The following is a 16,493-nucleotide window of genomic DNA, read 5'->3' as shown; positions in this document are numbered from 1 at the left end:
AATAGAAAAGGTGACCATGAGAGCTTGTATATATCTGGGCAGAACCATGATAATGCTGTAAGATGTAGATTTAGTTAGGTTAAGATATGTTAAATGATTTTAATACTATCAAACTAGGAAACTAATCACAAAAATAATGTAGCAAAATAAAATGCAGGATATGAAGATGTAGGATGGATTTTGTGTAGTAAAAAAATGTTTGTCACTTAAATTTATTATTTGTTAGGTTTAGCTGAAAGTAGGCATGTAAAAAGTGAGTTTCACTAATGAAAACTTGCTTTAAAGCATTACAATTCTTTTCCCATTCTCTTATTCCTTGACTGCTTGTAAAATGTTTTCCATGTAAAGAGAAAATTTTCAGATTTGTTTTGCAAAACACCACCTTGTAGCGTTTAACAGGCAAATATGACTTTAAGTAAGAATTTTCAAAATGAAGTGAAGGAAATGAAAATGTTCTATTACCTTATGCAGAGACAAAAGAATGAGTGGCACCATATAGCAAACAAACAAAATGCATTTAATTTTGTGATATATCCTTTCTTTTTTCCATGATACCGTCCCATTTCCAAAAAGAATCCAAGGAATTTATTAACAATATTCTGAGAAATAAATACTAAAGCAAGCTGCTGTATTTCCATTATTTTGGACTCTAGTTAATAACCAGATAATTTTTAATAGGACCGATGAGAACTAGTTAATAACCAGATAATTTTTAATAGGACTGATGAGAATTTCGGGTGGATAAGTGTCTAGTTGTCGAAAAGCCAGAAAAGTAAATCTGCTGTTTATGCTGAAGGCAGAGAATTCTGCCTGGCCTCTCAGTATGAAAGTGAAAGAAAGTGAAAGTGAAGTCGCTCAGTAGTGTCCAACTCTTTGCGTCCCCAGGTGTCTGCATGGGTACAAGACTGTCCTTTAAAGGCTTCTCAGTATATATGGCCTTTAAAGGACAGTCTTGTACCCATGCAGACACCTAAAGGCAGACTCATATCTTCTGCCATTTGCTTAAGAAGGAATAATATTACAGAGATATAGACTGGACATCATTTTAGAGTAACAGTATCAATGGAGACCTTGATGTTGTTTATACCTCTGGGTAGAAGTATTACAATCTTTTATAATCCCAGAGAAACTTTGCAAGAGTTGTTCTTTCCACAATTGCAAACATGAAGCTCTCGTGGGCACCATGTTGGGTGAGGAGCCCTTGTGTTTTTATATGGAAACAATTTTTCACACCATGGGCTGCTTTGTTCTTTTCATTAAAAAAGAAGTCTCTGTAAAAACTAAGTAAATAAATAAAATTTAGACCCTTGATTCAAGTCCCCTGATTTTATAGAGTTGCAAAAATGTAAGACATGTCACTTTTGCAGACCCCTGCCTCACCTCTTCAGAGTCAGGTGATCTTTAGGGCACAGAAATGCTTCTCTAGTCATGAGCTGAAAAGACTCTAAGCCCTAATTTCATGGAGGTATTCACATGCTTACCCTGGAAAATACTCTTTGATAGTCAGCTCTGCAAGTAAGTGATTATCTTGTTAGAAATCACAGAAAAATTCATTTTTCTCTGGACATTATAGGAAAATCCTGGCCTTACTTCTTTTCCTATTGGCATGGTTACTCTGTTTTCCTCACTTACTGCCACCTCAGTTCAAAGTGGCCCTCATGATGCTGTGCCTGTCTCAAGCCATAATAGAACTCTGAGGTCCCACACGTTGCTTTGTGAAATACTGATTTAGCCTCTGCCCTCAAACGTCTGACTTTTCCATAAAAGGTACTAACAATCTGGACATTGTTTAAATTATTTCTTAAATAAATGACTGCACAGAGTATGCTTTATGTAATTAAAATTATGCTTTTCCATGAAGATTGAGTCTCTTACTTCGTCCTTTGTAAGAATTCGTCAGCCTGTGATGAATCTTGAAACACATGTGTGCACATACATTTGGTAGGTTTTAGATTTAATCATTTCATAAAAACTTTACATTCTAATAAGTTATTATGCCAGCAAAGTATTGACTTTATTTATCTTACTTTGCTCCTGATTGCAAATATTTTACAGCTGCTATATGTTTGTGTGTGTGTGTGTGTGTGTGTGTGTGTGTGTTTTCCATAACGAAGAGTCTTATAATGGTAAAGACTATTCAGCTCCGAGAACCACCTGTAACTCTTTACTGGATCGTTCATCCATCTGACAAATATATAATGAATGCGGTTTCACAGAAACGAAAGTCCATGTTGTCTAATAAATCGCCATTTTTTTCTCTACTTTTGCTCTTTCAGGACATTTTTCTTTCAGTGCTCTAAGAATTTTACCTGTATCACCATGACATGTGGTTATATTTGCTCAAATATACAAATACAAGAAAACAAAATTTCATACCTGTAGGCAATAGCCTAACTTGTCCAAACCACTTTGCCTTTACTGCTATTTTTATCCCTGATGTGTAGCTGTTTTTTCCCCAGGCCTGTAGCTGTTTTGAAGGAAAGCAAATCATACCTCCTAAGTAATGACATCACCTGATTCTTGAGTATCATTTCCAGATTTTTCAGTTAATGGTGGGGGTGGGTGGGTGGGGGTTGTACCTTTTCCCTAATGTGAGAGTCATTTTCCTGTATATTTCTGGATCTCTCAGGGGCTGGGTGGGGGGAGCGAGGGGGTTACAGCATAGCACTCCAAGAATCCTTTGGGATTACTTCAGTAATCAACTGCGGAAGTTATTTTCTAAGTGTAGATATGTAAGCTGTTCTTTTAAAGTAAGGTACTTTGGAATATGTAGCATAAATTGGTACTGCTGTTAAATGGGTCGATTATTAAACTGAGCAGCTGTGCGAGGGCAGCTAACTTTGAATGCACATCTCACTGGCTGGTGTGCCTACATCTCTTGTTGTGAGCACCAGGAACTTGAGTTCCTGCAGGTCAAAACTGCATTTTCACACGACCTGACTACTTGTTCATCTTTCTTGAGCACCATTACAGTAAGGTCAAATGAAAATGAAATTGATCTGCTAGATAGTTCAGAGCACAAAAATAAATAAATAAATAATAAGTCACATGAAATCCTCTCTCAAGCACTCATCTCATACATGCATCAGAGTAGTTGACTAAGATCAGTTCAGGTGATAAAGGGAGACACTTTACCAAAAAGGCAGAGGCTTAAGGTATTATATACATTTGTATTCATTTCCTTATGTTCTTAACTTGTAAACAGAAAACAAGCCCTCTCTCTTCTGAAGTATCTTCAAAGGACAGGGGTGCAAGAATACCTAGCTGGTAAGCCATTGATGTTTCATTTAAATCCCAGTGTTCAAAGTTAGCTGCCTTTTTGAAATAAACAAAAACTACTACTGTATGTTTGAAAATGTGAATAGTATTTTTATAGCTTGTTAAAGACATGGCTAGTTGCATTTGTAAATAGGGATACTGTTGCTTTGATTTTCCTCTGTGGACATCTTTATTTGGAACATAATTGTCTTTAGGGTTGATTTGTATATAAGTAATTGGCTTGTGATTGTTTTTTTGGGTTGGAAGTTATTCTGACATTACTTGTGATTCTGTGTTCAGCACTATGGTGACGTGTTCAACCTCTGCACTCGCTTACACAATAGGATATGCCAGTTGTGTGTGGTGTAATGTTATTTTGATTTTTTTTTCTATTTTATCTATGAAGGATTATGCACTTAACACATACTAACTTTTTTAATGTTAGGTATATTTTAGTATAATTTCCCTTGTTCTTTCCTCCCTTCCAGCCTTTCACCCCATCCTCCTTCCCTTCTCCCATTTTCTGTTGTTATTTGAGAATGAGGGACAAACAGTATTTTAAATTTCTGTAATTAGGCTTTTCTGTTAGTTCTCAAGGATCCTCTCTTGGCTCTTGGGAAAGAATTGTACCTGTACAGGCAATTATAGAATGCGACCTGCTTTGCCTCATTCCATACTGATCATCCCAGCTGAACAATTTGAAAACTGTTCTGCCTTTTTGTTACATGAATCTGTCAGAAATATATTTTTAATTTAATATAAATGAAATTCAATAAAATATGAAACAAATGTTCTCTTCTGTGTCAGAAATATGTTATAAGAAAAGCCAATTGAAGAAGAAGAAGATTTGTTCTAGATTTAATAATCAGAAGATGTGAAAATGGGCTTATTTTTGTCCATATTTATGAACCTCATTAATGATTCTTCAGAACCCTTTGGTTGTTTGGAATGTAACACATTCCATATGTTTTTACCGTCTAGCACAAAAGCCTATTGACGTGTGCAGATTCATTCATCTGTGCAGACTTAATTCACCATGGTTGGTTTGTTGCTTTGGGAATTTAAAAAATTATGAAATATTTGGTAAGTTGTATCCAAATAACATTAATATTTTTATGATTTTTTCCTTTCTGCACTCATTTTAGTTTATAAAAATGGTGCCAGCAAATCTTTTGTTATAAGGAATATCAAATGCTAGTACCATGCTTGAAGTTAGGGAGAGAAAAAGGGACTATAAACAGTCAGTCACTGAGATGATTTGGGACAAGCCCATGGAAAGAGGGGAGAGTGATTTCAGAGACATTAATGATGTGAATAAGATCCTCTCCCAACACCTTTTTTTTTATTCTAACTTTTCTATTTTAATTATTGTTTCTTAATCCTTTATATTCCAATAATTTCTCATTCAACACAATTACTCTTTCAAACTATTTTGGTCATTTGAATACAAATGGTGTCAACTGAAAGAGTGAACAAAAAATATATATTTTCAAATATTTTGAAATAAGTTCTCTTTAACTTGCTCAGTTATAGATCTTTAAATATCCTGTTGATTAGACCTCTGCTATTTGCATGGACATGAACACATTCTCTCCCTTTAATATTTTGATCTGTTCTTTTGTGATCATTGTCATTTCACTGTGTTCATGGTGAGATACATCAACTTTTACCCAATTATAGCCTAAGGAAGAGGGAGAAACAACTTGCATTTATTATTGCTTTAATATCTTAAAAAGTAGAGTTGACACTTCCAGTGGCATCATGTGAGTTCTTTCACAGTAGTTGTAATACCTACCAATTGTACAGTGCTTGAGCATGTATTAGTCCGCATATGTAGGTTTTTGACTCACCACACTGTTTTGAGATATTACTAAAATAGCAGTCATCTAGATAAGAAAATAAGACTAAAATAACAAATCTAGAGTCAAGTGACCATCTCTAAGTGGTAGTCCTCACCCTAAAAGCAGCATCTTCTGATTGAAGTATCTTTCTTTCCTCCACTTAGTTAAACACTTCTCTTTCTCCTGCTACTGCAGAGAAATCTCATTTTGATTGGAGAATAATTCATGCTGACAAATTGACTCAATTCAAGGACCCCAGAGGTCTTCATTAGTCCTTTGATGACTGCCCTGAAAACTTCACTCAAACTACCCTGGAGCAAGTCATTTTTGATGAAGAAACTGGTTCTTTTCACTCAAGAAAGATAAATGCAACATAATCACAAGTAAAAAGATTTTTTAAAATGACCATGTGGGGAGCCTACTAGTAGAGTCTCCTTTTTCAGGGTCTTAGAAATCTGCTCAGTAAAAGCACCACTAATCCCCCAACATATATCAGAGAATATGGCATAGAACTATCCCTAGCTCTAGCAATGTTATTACATATGGTAATGTTTAAAGAAAGAGAAACTTCACATCAAACACCTAATTCATAAGTAAGACAATAAATTTTCTAGGGTTTACTAAATGGCCACTGGAAGCAACTTCTGAAATACAGCATACAATCTGATCCTGAACCAATGTCAAAACTTCAATTAGGGAATTCCCTCGTGGTCCAGTGGTTAGGCTTGGTGCTTCCACTGCTGGGGCCCCAGGTTTGATGCTAGGTTGGGGAACTAAGACCCTGCAAGCCAGCTAGATATCTACCTATATTTATGTATTTATTGATCTCTCTCTCTCTCTCTATATATATATATATATATATATACACACATATATGTTTGTATACATATAGAAAAGTAATATGGAGAAAACATATTAAAATATTTAATGATATATTTATATATTGCAAAGTTTTATACAGAATTTCTGTTTTCAAGCAATTTCATCACAAGCCCCAAGATGTATATCATAGAACAAGTTACACTCATAAAACTGTAAACTGAGCAGGTGCATAGTTAGCTAATTGTATTTCCCTCCACAGTATTATCAAGCTGTACAATGAACTATAGGGAGCAAACCCACTAGATAACCATTTTAAGATTAGAAACAGAAGACTGTCACCCAGATAGCAATTTTAAAGCTATAAACAGAACGATTCAGCACAAGATAGCAATCAGGAGACTAAACCAAATGGTACTCATGGGAATGTGAATATTGAAATACCTGTTATTGCAAGTTACCCATAGATTCTTAAAAGAAAAATACCCATCTTGCAAACCTGTTTCTATTTACTTGTATTTTGAAGATAAGTATTGTGTGTTCTACAAAATAACATATATCCAATCTTTCTGTCTCTTTTAGAAACAAAGGAAAACCAAGATTCCAAGCTTTAAGGACATATTCTATTAGTAGCCCATGGATCCCTAGGGCAAGAGGCACATACGTATCATAAGATATCCTTAGAATAAAACCTAATATCTCATCCTAGTTACCTTAAATATTTTATATCATCTTCTTATGTGTATTATTTGGATTTACTCAATCATCTTGCCTTTACTGTGTAAAGGCATTATATTTATATGGACTTCCAGCCCATATAACAACATTAAAATAGTAATAGACTTTGATTGAAAGCTTCCCATATGCCTGGCCCTCTGTTAAGAACATTGTACTCATCGTCTCATTTAATGTTCACTACATCCTTACAAGTTATTATTATTTTCCTCTTTTCATAAATGAGGAAAGTAAATTTTAGTAAGGTTAAAAAGCTTTTCCAGGCTGCAGAAAAAGTGGTCATTCCTGGGACATAAATCCACTTGACATCAAAATAACTTATCCTGCATACTAAATTATATTTCTCTTATAATATTTATAATGAAGTAGCAAGCATTATTTTTCTTCAAATATTCAAACTCAGATGTGTGATGCTGCTGCTGCTGCTGCTAAGTCGCTTCAGTCGTGTCCGATTCTGTGCGATCCCATAGACGGCAGCCCACCAGGCTCCGCCGTCCCTGGGATTCTACAGGCAAGAACACTGGAGTGGGTTGCCATTTCCTTCTCCAATGCATGAAAGTGAAAAGTCAAAGGGAAGTCGCTCAGTCGTGTCTGACTGTTCGCTACCCCATGGACTGCAGCCTACCAGGCTCCGCTGTCCCTGGGATTCTCCAGGCAAGAGTACTGGAGTGGGGTGCCGTTGCCTTCTCCGACGTGTGATAAACACATTTTTTTTTCTGTAGTAAAATTTAATTCCCTTCCCAAATCTCCAGTTTATTTAGAGGCAGAAAAAATAAACTGACCAATTAAATTTTTAAAAAATTAATCTGAAAGATAGTTGACCAGTTTAAGATTCTTCCCCATTACTTGTTCTCATATGTGACATCTAAATTCCCAGACGTATATTAGTAGGAATTTGCAAGATTCTGTAACCATGATAAACAACACTGAAATATCACTGACTTACCACATAAAGGCTTATTTCTGCTGTGTGTCTGACAGCTTTCTTTTTTCTTTTCTTTTTTGGCTTGTGGTATTTTATTTTCCCAAGCAGAGACTGAACCTGTGCCCTTGGCAGTGAAAGCTGAGTCCAAACCACTGGACAGCCAGGGAATTCCCCTGATGGCTTGCTTCTAAATGATGCCTTAAAAGGCCAGCCAGGCTTTATTTTGTGGATCATCTATCTCTGCATATGACCTCCACAATCTCTGTAATAGAAAAAAGACTGCTGGATAGTCAAAAAATTTTATCCTGCCACAACTTAGTGGTGACATATCATAGTCCATCGCTTAAAACTAGTCACTCGGTCCCAGCCAAGTTCAAGAGAGCTTTGGGAATACAAATATATTGAGTGAACATAAATTTTTCTGCTGCATGATTGATGTAGCTTTATGACAATGGAGGGAAATGTCTAGCCTTGACCAATATCTCATAATAGCATCTGTTAGAATATACACTATAGCTCTGATTGTTGGTAATGATCATTCTTTTAGTCTGTCTTCCACTGTGATATCTATATTCCCATCTGGTATCTGGCCATTTGGTCCAATGCAGTCCACAGTCATATGCCTTTAATGTGACCATGGTGCTCAGATTCCCTTACAAATCCCTGGACCTTTTTAGAGGAAATAGTAAAAGTGCTGTTTGCACTATTTGACTTCTAAAGTGGCTCAGTGGTAAAGAATCTGCTTTTCAATGCAGGAGACACAGAGACCCAAATTAGATCCCTGGGTTGGGAAGATCCCCTGAACAAGGAAATGGCAACCCACTCCAGCATTCTTGCCTGGAAAATTCCATGGACAGAGGAGCATGGTGGGCTATAGTCCATGGGGTCGCAAAGACACAACTGAGCTCACATGGGCACATACACACTACTTGGAAGCTCTGAAAAGTTTGTTCTGCTACCTGAGTCTCCCCAGACTGACACATCTACTGACACACATTGGTTTACTTCTAAACAAAGGACAAGTGAAATTCTGTGAGACCCCTTTCTCAGGCTTCCTGAAAAAGGATGTAATCATTTGCATTTCCAAAACTGACCTAAGGGAAGGTACAAAACAAAATCATATTTCTATGAACAGAATCAGATTCTATTGATGAACATTAGCCAGAATCTATTGTTTTTTTCTTCATCTCAAGTCTTCTTTTCCAGGTCAGAAATGTCTTATAGATTTAAAAGTAGAATAGAGAAGAAATTTAAAATCCAAGATTTTTTCTGAATCTGCTTTCCATGGTAACATGGAGGTCTCCTATCTTGCAGCCTGAAGAACAATTCCACATTAGTTCAAAGAAATTGTGGAAGAAGGGGGAGAAAAACAATTATGTACTAGGTAATGTGCTAAGCTAATCATATGAATTATCATTTTATAAATTGTAATTTAAGGGCACTATTTTTAAAATGGGCTTCCCTGGTGGCTCAGAGGTTAAAGCATCTGCCTGCAATGCAGGAGACCTGGGTTCGATCCCCGGGTTGGGAAGATCCCCTGGAGAAGGAAATGGCAACCCACTCCAGTAGTCTTGCCTGGAGAATCCCATGGACGGAAGAGCCTGGTGGGCTACAGTCCATGGGGTCACAAAAGAGTCAGACATGACTGAGCGACTTCACTTTCACTTTCATTTTTAAAATATTTGTTTTATTTGGCTGTGTTGGGTCTTAGTTGCATCATGAGGGATTGTCCATTGCGGTGCATGGACTTTATACTTATGGCATGTGGGCTCAGCAGTTTCAGTCATGTGGGCTCTCTAGTTGTGGTACACAGGCTCTGGAGTGCACAAGCTCAGTACTAGGAGCTCGCAGGCTTAGTTGCTCCCTGGATGTGGGATCTTAGTTCCCCAACCAGGGATTGAACCCTCGTCCTCTGCATTCGAACGTGAATTCTTAACTACTGGACCACCAGGGAAGTCTCAAGAGCTGTATTTTAAAATTTGCTGCATTCTGATGATGATGACTGAGTGACTAAACTGACTGACTGACTGATGATGGTTCAGTTCAGTCGCTCAGTCGTGTCTAACTCTGCCACCCCAATGACTGCAGCATGACAGGCTTCCCTGTCCATCACCAACTCCTGGAGCTTACTCAAACTCATGTCCATTGGGTAGGTAATGCCACCAACCATCTCATCCTATGTTGTCCCTTTCTCCTCCTGCCTTCAATCTTTCCCAGCATCAGGGTCTTTTCAAATGAGTCAGTTCTTCACATCAAGTGGCCAAAGTATTGGAACTTCAGCTTCAGCATCAGTCCTTTCAATGAATATTCAGGACTGATTTCCTTTAAGATTGACTGGTGGTGGTGGTGGGACATAATAAATGACCTCTAGATGAAAGGCAAAAAGTATTATTACTTCCAGAAGACTGTCAATACAGGGCAGCATTAGAGATTGCATCTGGATAACAGCAAGCTGGAACTGTAGCAGGCAGCTTATATAAGGCAAACCAGGTGTAGCTAGCTAGGTTTCATGGGCTTCTTATAGATTATTCTGAATAATTCTGCAGACTAAGGAAGAAGAGGCTGTCCTGGATATTCGGGATCTGGGGCTTCTGGTAGTTGGCTGTGTGAGCTATAACCCAGAGTGTTAGAGCCCAAAAGGGAAGCAGTTGGAGTATAGGCTTGGCAAACATCCTTCAACGGGATGAACATTTTTAGCCATGATCTTAAAACTGTCAAGACAGCACTTATGAAATATAAGCCATCATAGTTCTTCCTTTACAGTTTAACTAAAATGTAGAAATGTTCAGTTATTTAACCAACGTCCCACAATTAGGAAATCATGAGGCTAGGATTCCAATCAAGATCCACCTAGATCCTAGTTACTGTTGCTGTTGTTCAGTCATGTCCAACTCTGCAACCCTGTGGACTGTAGGTCACCAGACTTCTCTATCCATGGCATTTTCCAGGCAAGAATATAGAGGGGATTTGCCATTTCCTTCTCCAAGGGATCTTCCTGACCCAGTGATTGAATCTTCTGAATTAGCAGGTTGATACTTTACCACTGAGCCAAACAACTTGGGAAATGGATCGTGGCTATACTGCCTCTCTAAATGAACCTGTCGTCTTATATACTTTCTCTAGTAGAGCTTTATTGTGTTTTCCTTTCACTCTTCAGGTTAGCCCTTTTTTCTCTTCTGTCTTGCACACTGTATAATGTGCATGACTGCTAGGAGCTATCATGTGTTGAATTTCTGTGCATTCCCCTCTCCAGACCCACATCTACTTTATCTTGGCTCATTCTGCTTTTCAAACTCTCAGTGCTTGGTATCCACTTGTTTCCTGGAGTTTCAAGGGTGAGGAAGAAGAAAAATTGGGGAAGAAAGAGAAAAACTGTACTTATATTATTTTAAAAACCAATTTTAAACAATAAAAGCTCTTTATATTAATAATAATAATGTGATTGACACTACAATTTTGGCAAAAAGAACATTTCAGTATCCAATGAGTTAGATATACTGTGCTACTCTGTAGGGCAATTTTGAAAACATTTTACTGTGAACAATAGGAATATAATTGCTTAACATTCTACAAAAAAAAAAAAATAGAGAGAGAGATTGGCCTTGCTCCTGTTATGTGCTGGATTCTTCATAACTCTCAGTGAATGACAGATCAAGCAGTGATTATCCTGAAGGCACATAATACTCCAGGAGCCAGATGGGTCAACTTTATTATTGTGTGACAAATATAAATTTCTGTTTCAATGTTATCTAATTATATGTGTTAGGTCAAAGGTTGTATAGGTTGAAGAATTATGTAATGAAAAATATTGATATTTTCCTTTTAGAATAGAAGGGACATTGCAGAAAAGATTTTAACAGTAATCTGGATTAAACTGGAATTCTCACTAAATTTAGAACCAGTCCTGCCATTGTTGTTGAAGAACAGATAACAAAGTCCTAATCACATGATCTGCTGTCTCCTGCCTATTCAAATACTCAGCTTGACCTTTAAGATGAAGGGAGAAGAGAAAATATTGGACAATAGGTCTGGTAGTATTAACCAGAGGAATAATAAAATGTAGACAATTTAAGTTTTCTTGGATCAAAAATGATAAGACATCTGAAAATGTTGAAATAAATTAAAATAGTTCCAAATGAACCCATATGCTTGAAGACAGTCTTTTTCATGCATCTGCTTTTTTTAATGCTCTTCTCCTGAAGAAATATTAAATTTATTTAAGAATGATTATTAATCAAAGTAAACATTTGTGTATATGTATGCACTTTTGCCCATTACTGCAATCTGATTCATAGATTTTAAACTCCAAGTGTCTAAAAAGCAAAACTACCATTGTTCAGTCACCCATCCCCATTATCCCATTTCAGGAAGCGCCCAGAAGTCTAAATACTTGGGGAAATGTATCTATTCTCTCAACTGTAGATATGGTCCTAGTTAGGGCACATGAGATTGGCCTTTAGGCAAAAGAAACACATACAGAAATGGAAGTTGTTGATTTTCCAGTAGACAGATCCATAGCAAGAGCTAAAAGTTATGTTACCAACGGAACTTCACACCTAAAGCATAGTACGTAAAATTTCAAAACATTTCGGAGATGTCCAAAAACTGATTAATGATATAAAATTTTTCCTAGAAGGAAAAACAGAAGGAACGAAGTGTGTAGGATCAGAGACAAAGACTGAGCAGGGAATTAATAATTCTTCAGGTTGGAGAAGTTATCAGATAAATGACCGTGACCATCAGTGACTGTGTTTCCTGAATAAATGTCTCCAATCAATCATTGCCAAAGAACTGAAAGAATGGAAACAGCCACTAGGAGCCTAGGCACTTTGGCTTCTTTCAGTTGGTTTCCTCCTCAGCTGCCATGTGCAGTCTCCTGCCTGTGACCTCTCTGGCACTGTTTTCTTTGTTCAGAAAGGCAATCTCACCACTGTTTATACTGTCCTCTAGTTCGCAGTAGTTGAGTCTTGCTTCACACATGTCTTGATAAGTTCCTCAGCTTGGGTGTAGAAGTACAAAAAAAGGTCATTGAAGAGAGCCTCTTCAATTAAGATACTCAGCAAGATTTTTACATAGGTGAAATCTAGACAAATATAAAATACCATATTGGTAGAGAATAGAAATGGCAAAGCAGATTGTGTGACTTAGGGAGTCCCACATGGAATAGTTACATTTCAGGGGTCTGATCACCACCCTGAAGTTTTCTAACTTGCTGGTGGTGGCGGTTTAGTCACTAAGTTGTGTCCAGCTCTTGCAACCCCATGGCCTTTAGCCTGCCGAGCTTCTTTGTCCATAGAATTCTCCAGGCAAGAGTATGGTAGTGCGTAGCCATTTCCTTCTTCAGGGCATCTTCCCAACCCAGGAATCCAACCTGGGTCTCTTGCATTGCAGGCAGATTCTTTACTATCTGAGCCACGAGAAGTCCCTCTGGTTTTCTAGAAGGACTCAAAAAAGAAAGACTCAAACAAACAGCAAGTTATGAGCACAACAGTGGTTTAGTACAGTAAAAGGAGCATGAGCAAGAGAAAAAGGATACTCATTGAAAGTAGTCTAGAGATATCAGGCACAGGATTCTGACTCTTTCCCCATCTTTGATCACACAAAAGGCACTTTCCTCTCTAGCTGAGAACTGTTAAGATGCGCACAAAGTGTCTTTGCACAGAGAAACCTACCTGAGTCTTAGGATCCAAGATTTAAGAAGAACAGATCATGTTGACACATACTGCTGTGCAACCAACCACAGTAACTGAAATTCAGAATACCAACAGTGAAACCAGGAGTATCGTCAATATTGATGTTTGCATGAATCAATCTTGACAGTCCTGATGAGCTGATGCAGTACACCCCATGGCTCCAGACATCCATGACAACATCATCAATTAGCACCATAAAAAGCATCCTAAGAGCCACATGCCCAGGGGTCATCACCAAAGGCCAATCAAAGTTCCAGGATCCTCAGGAAACATGCAAGGATTGAATAAACCAGACTTGATGTGCTCTCTCTTCACGTCTCCATTGACATGCTTGGGAGGGAGGTGGGAATGCAATCCAATGATTCCCTTCCTCTGCCCACCCCTTCCTGTAGCCCAAGGCTTGAGGGAGAGGGCAAGGAACATTGGCTTTTGATGTTCTAAAACATGGCAGGTCTGAAACCTAGGAAATCTTTCTCCTGCTATTTGGGGACAGTAAACTGGAGGAAGTTGGTATGAAAAGAGGTTTTTCTTTTTCTCAATGAATGGATGAAGCTGGAGTCCAAGCTAGTCTTGAAGTCCTTAAGCAAGGAGTACCCAGCCAGGTTGCTCATCCCAAGCACCACAAAAAAGGGATGCACAAAAAGTATGTCAGCAAGTATGAAAGTGAAAGTCGCTCAGTTGTGTCCCACTTTTTGTGATCCCATGGACTATACAGTCCATGGAATTCTACAGGCCAGAGTACTGGAGTGGGTAGCCTTTCCATTCTCCAGGGGATCTTCCCAAACCAGGAATTGAACCCAGGTTTCCCTCATTGTAGGCAGATTCTTTACCAGCTAAGCCACAAGGGAAGCCCAAGAATACTGGAATCCTTCTCCAGTGGATCTTCCTGACCCAGGATTCTTTACCAACTGAGCTATCAGGAAGCAAGTATGGCATGAACTTAATATTTTACATTTCTTGAACAAATTATTTTTAATTATTTTAATTTTAACTGCATGAATAATATATATTTATTGAAGAAAGTGAAAAAAAGAATAAAAATCAAAAGTAATCATATAACATCATAGTACATCAGATCAGATCAGTCACTCAGTTGTGTCCGACTCTTTGTGACCCCATGAATTGCAGCACGCCAGGCCTCCCTGTCCATCACCAACTTCTGGAGTTCACTCAGACTCATGTCCATTGAGTCAGTGATGCCATCCAGCCATCTCATCCTCTGTTGTCCCCTTCTCCTCTTGCCCTCAATCCCTCCCAGCATCAGAGGCTTTTCCAATGAGTCAACTCTTCGCATGAGGTGGCCAAAGTACTGGAGTTTCAGCTTTAGCATCATTCCTTCCAAAGAAATCCCAGGGCTGATCTCTTTCAGAATGGACTGGCTGGATCTCCTTGCAGTCCAAGGGACTCTCAAGAGTCTTCTCCAACACCACAGTTCAAAAGCATCAATTCTTCGGCGCTCAGCCTTCTTCACAGTCCAACTCTCATATGCATACCTGACCACAGGAAAAACCATAGCCTTGACTAGACGAACCTTTGTTGGCAAAGTAATGTCTCTGCTTTTGAATATGCTATCTAGGTTGGTCATAACTTTCCTTCCAAGGAGTAAGCGTCTTTTAATTTCATGGCTGCAGTCACCATCTGCAGTGATTTTGGAGCCCAGAAAAATAAAGTCTGACACTGTTTCCACTGTTTCCCCATCTATTTCCCATGAAGTGGTGGGACCGGATGCCATGATCTTCGTTTTCTGAATCTTGAGCTTTAAGCCAACTTTTTCACTCTCCTCTTGTACTTTCATCAAGAGGCTTTTTAGTTCCTCTTCACTTTCTGCCATAAGGGTGGTGTCATCTGCATATCTGAGGTTATTGACATTTCTCCCAGCAATCTTGATTCCAGCTTGTGTGTCTTCCAGTCCAGCGTTTCTCATGATGTACTCTGCATATGAGTAAAATAAGCAGGGTGACAATATACAGCCTTGACGAACTCCTTTTCCTATTTGGAACCAGTCTGTTGTTCCATGTCCAGTTCTAACTGTTGCTTCCTGACCTGCATACAAATTTCTCAAGAGGCAGATCAGGTGTTCTGGTATTCCCATCTCTTTCAGAATTTTCCACAGTTTATTGTGATCCACACAGTCAAAGGCTTTGGTATAGTCAAAAAAGCAGAAATAGATGTTTTTCTGGAACTCTCTTGCTTTTCCCATGATCCAGTGGATGTTGGCAATTTGATCTCTGGTTCCTCTGCCTTTTCTAAAACCAGTTTGAACATCAGGAAGTTCATGGTTCACATATTGCTGAAGCCTAGCTTGGAGAATTTTGAGCATTACTTTACTAGCATGTGAGATGAGTGCAATTGTGTGGTAGTTTGAGCATTGTTTGGCATTGCCTTTCTTTGGGATTGGAATGAAAACTGACCTTTTCCAGTCCTGTGGCCACTGCTGAGCTTTCCAGATTTGCTGACATATTGAGTGCAGCACTTTCACAGCATCATCTTTCAGGATTTGGAATAGCTCAGCTGGAATTCTATCACCTCCACTAGCTTTGTTCGTAGTGATGCTTTCTAAGGCCCACTTGACTTCACATTCCAGGATGTCTGGCTCTAGGTCAGTGATTACACCATCGTGATTATCTGGGTTGTGAAGATCTTTTTTGTACAGTTCTTCTGTGTATTCTTGTCAACTCTTCTTAATATCTTCTGCTTCTGTTAGGTCCATACCATTTCTGTCCTTTATTGAGCCCATCTTTGCATGAAATGTTCCTTTGGTATCTCTGATTTTCTTGAAGAGATCCCTAGTCTTTCCCATTCTGTTGTTTTCCTCTATTTCTTTGCATTGATCGCTGAAGGCTTTCTTATCTCTTCTTGCTATTCTTTGGAACTCATAGTACATACATATCCTTAAATTCATGGATTATTTTTTCTGAATATGTGATTATTTGCTATAAATATTTTATCAGTTCCTCTTCCTGCTTAAAACATGTAACTGTTATCCACATCCATAAAAATTCTTTAAAAAGCTTGTTTGCAATAGTTGTGTATTCTTCAACTGATTCTTTCTTATTGTGGTGTTGGAGAAGACTCTTGAGAGTCCTTTGGACTACAAGGAGATCAAATCAGTCTATTCTAAAGGAAATGAACCCTGAATATTCATTGGAAGGACTGATGCTGAAACTGAAGCCAATGCTTTGGCAACCTGATGCAAAGAGCTGACTCATTGTAAAAGACTCT

At 38.3% G+C, this 16,493-nt stretch overlaps 1 non-coding gene across 1 annotated transcript; it reads left to right on the top strand.

Moving 5' to 3' along the window:
- Positions 1-9,037: 9,037 nt before the first annotated feature.
- Positions 9,038-9,109, top strand: TRNAC-GCA. Its single transcript has one exon. It is a non-coding gene; the product is annotated as a tRNA-Cys (tRNA).
- Positions 9,110-16,493: the final 7,384 nt, after the last annotated feature.

Source organism: Bos indicus x Bos taurus, chromosome 2, assembly GCF_003369695.1.
Source record: "Bos indicus x Bos taurus breed Angus x Brahman F1 hybrid chromosome 2, Bos_hybrid_MaternalHap_v2.0, whole genome shotgun sequence".
Classification (NCBI taxonomy): domain Eukaryota; kingdom Metazoa; phylum Chordata; class Mammalia; order Artiodactyla; family Bovidae; genus Bos; species Bos indicus x Bos taurus.
The sequence above is the reverse complement of the archived record's forward strand: the minus strand, read 5'-3'. Positions and strand labels throughout refer to the sequence as shown.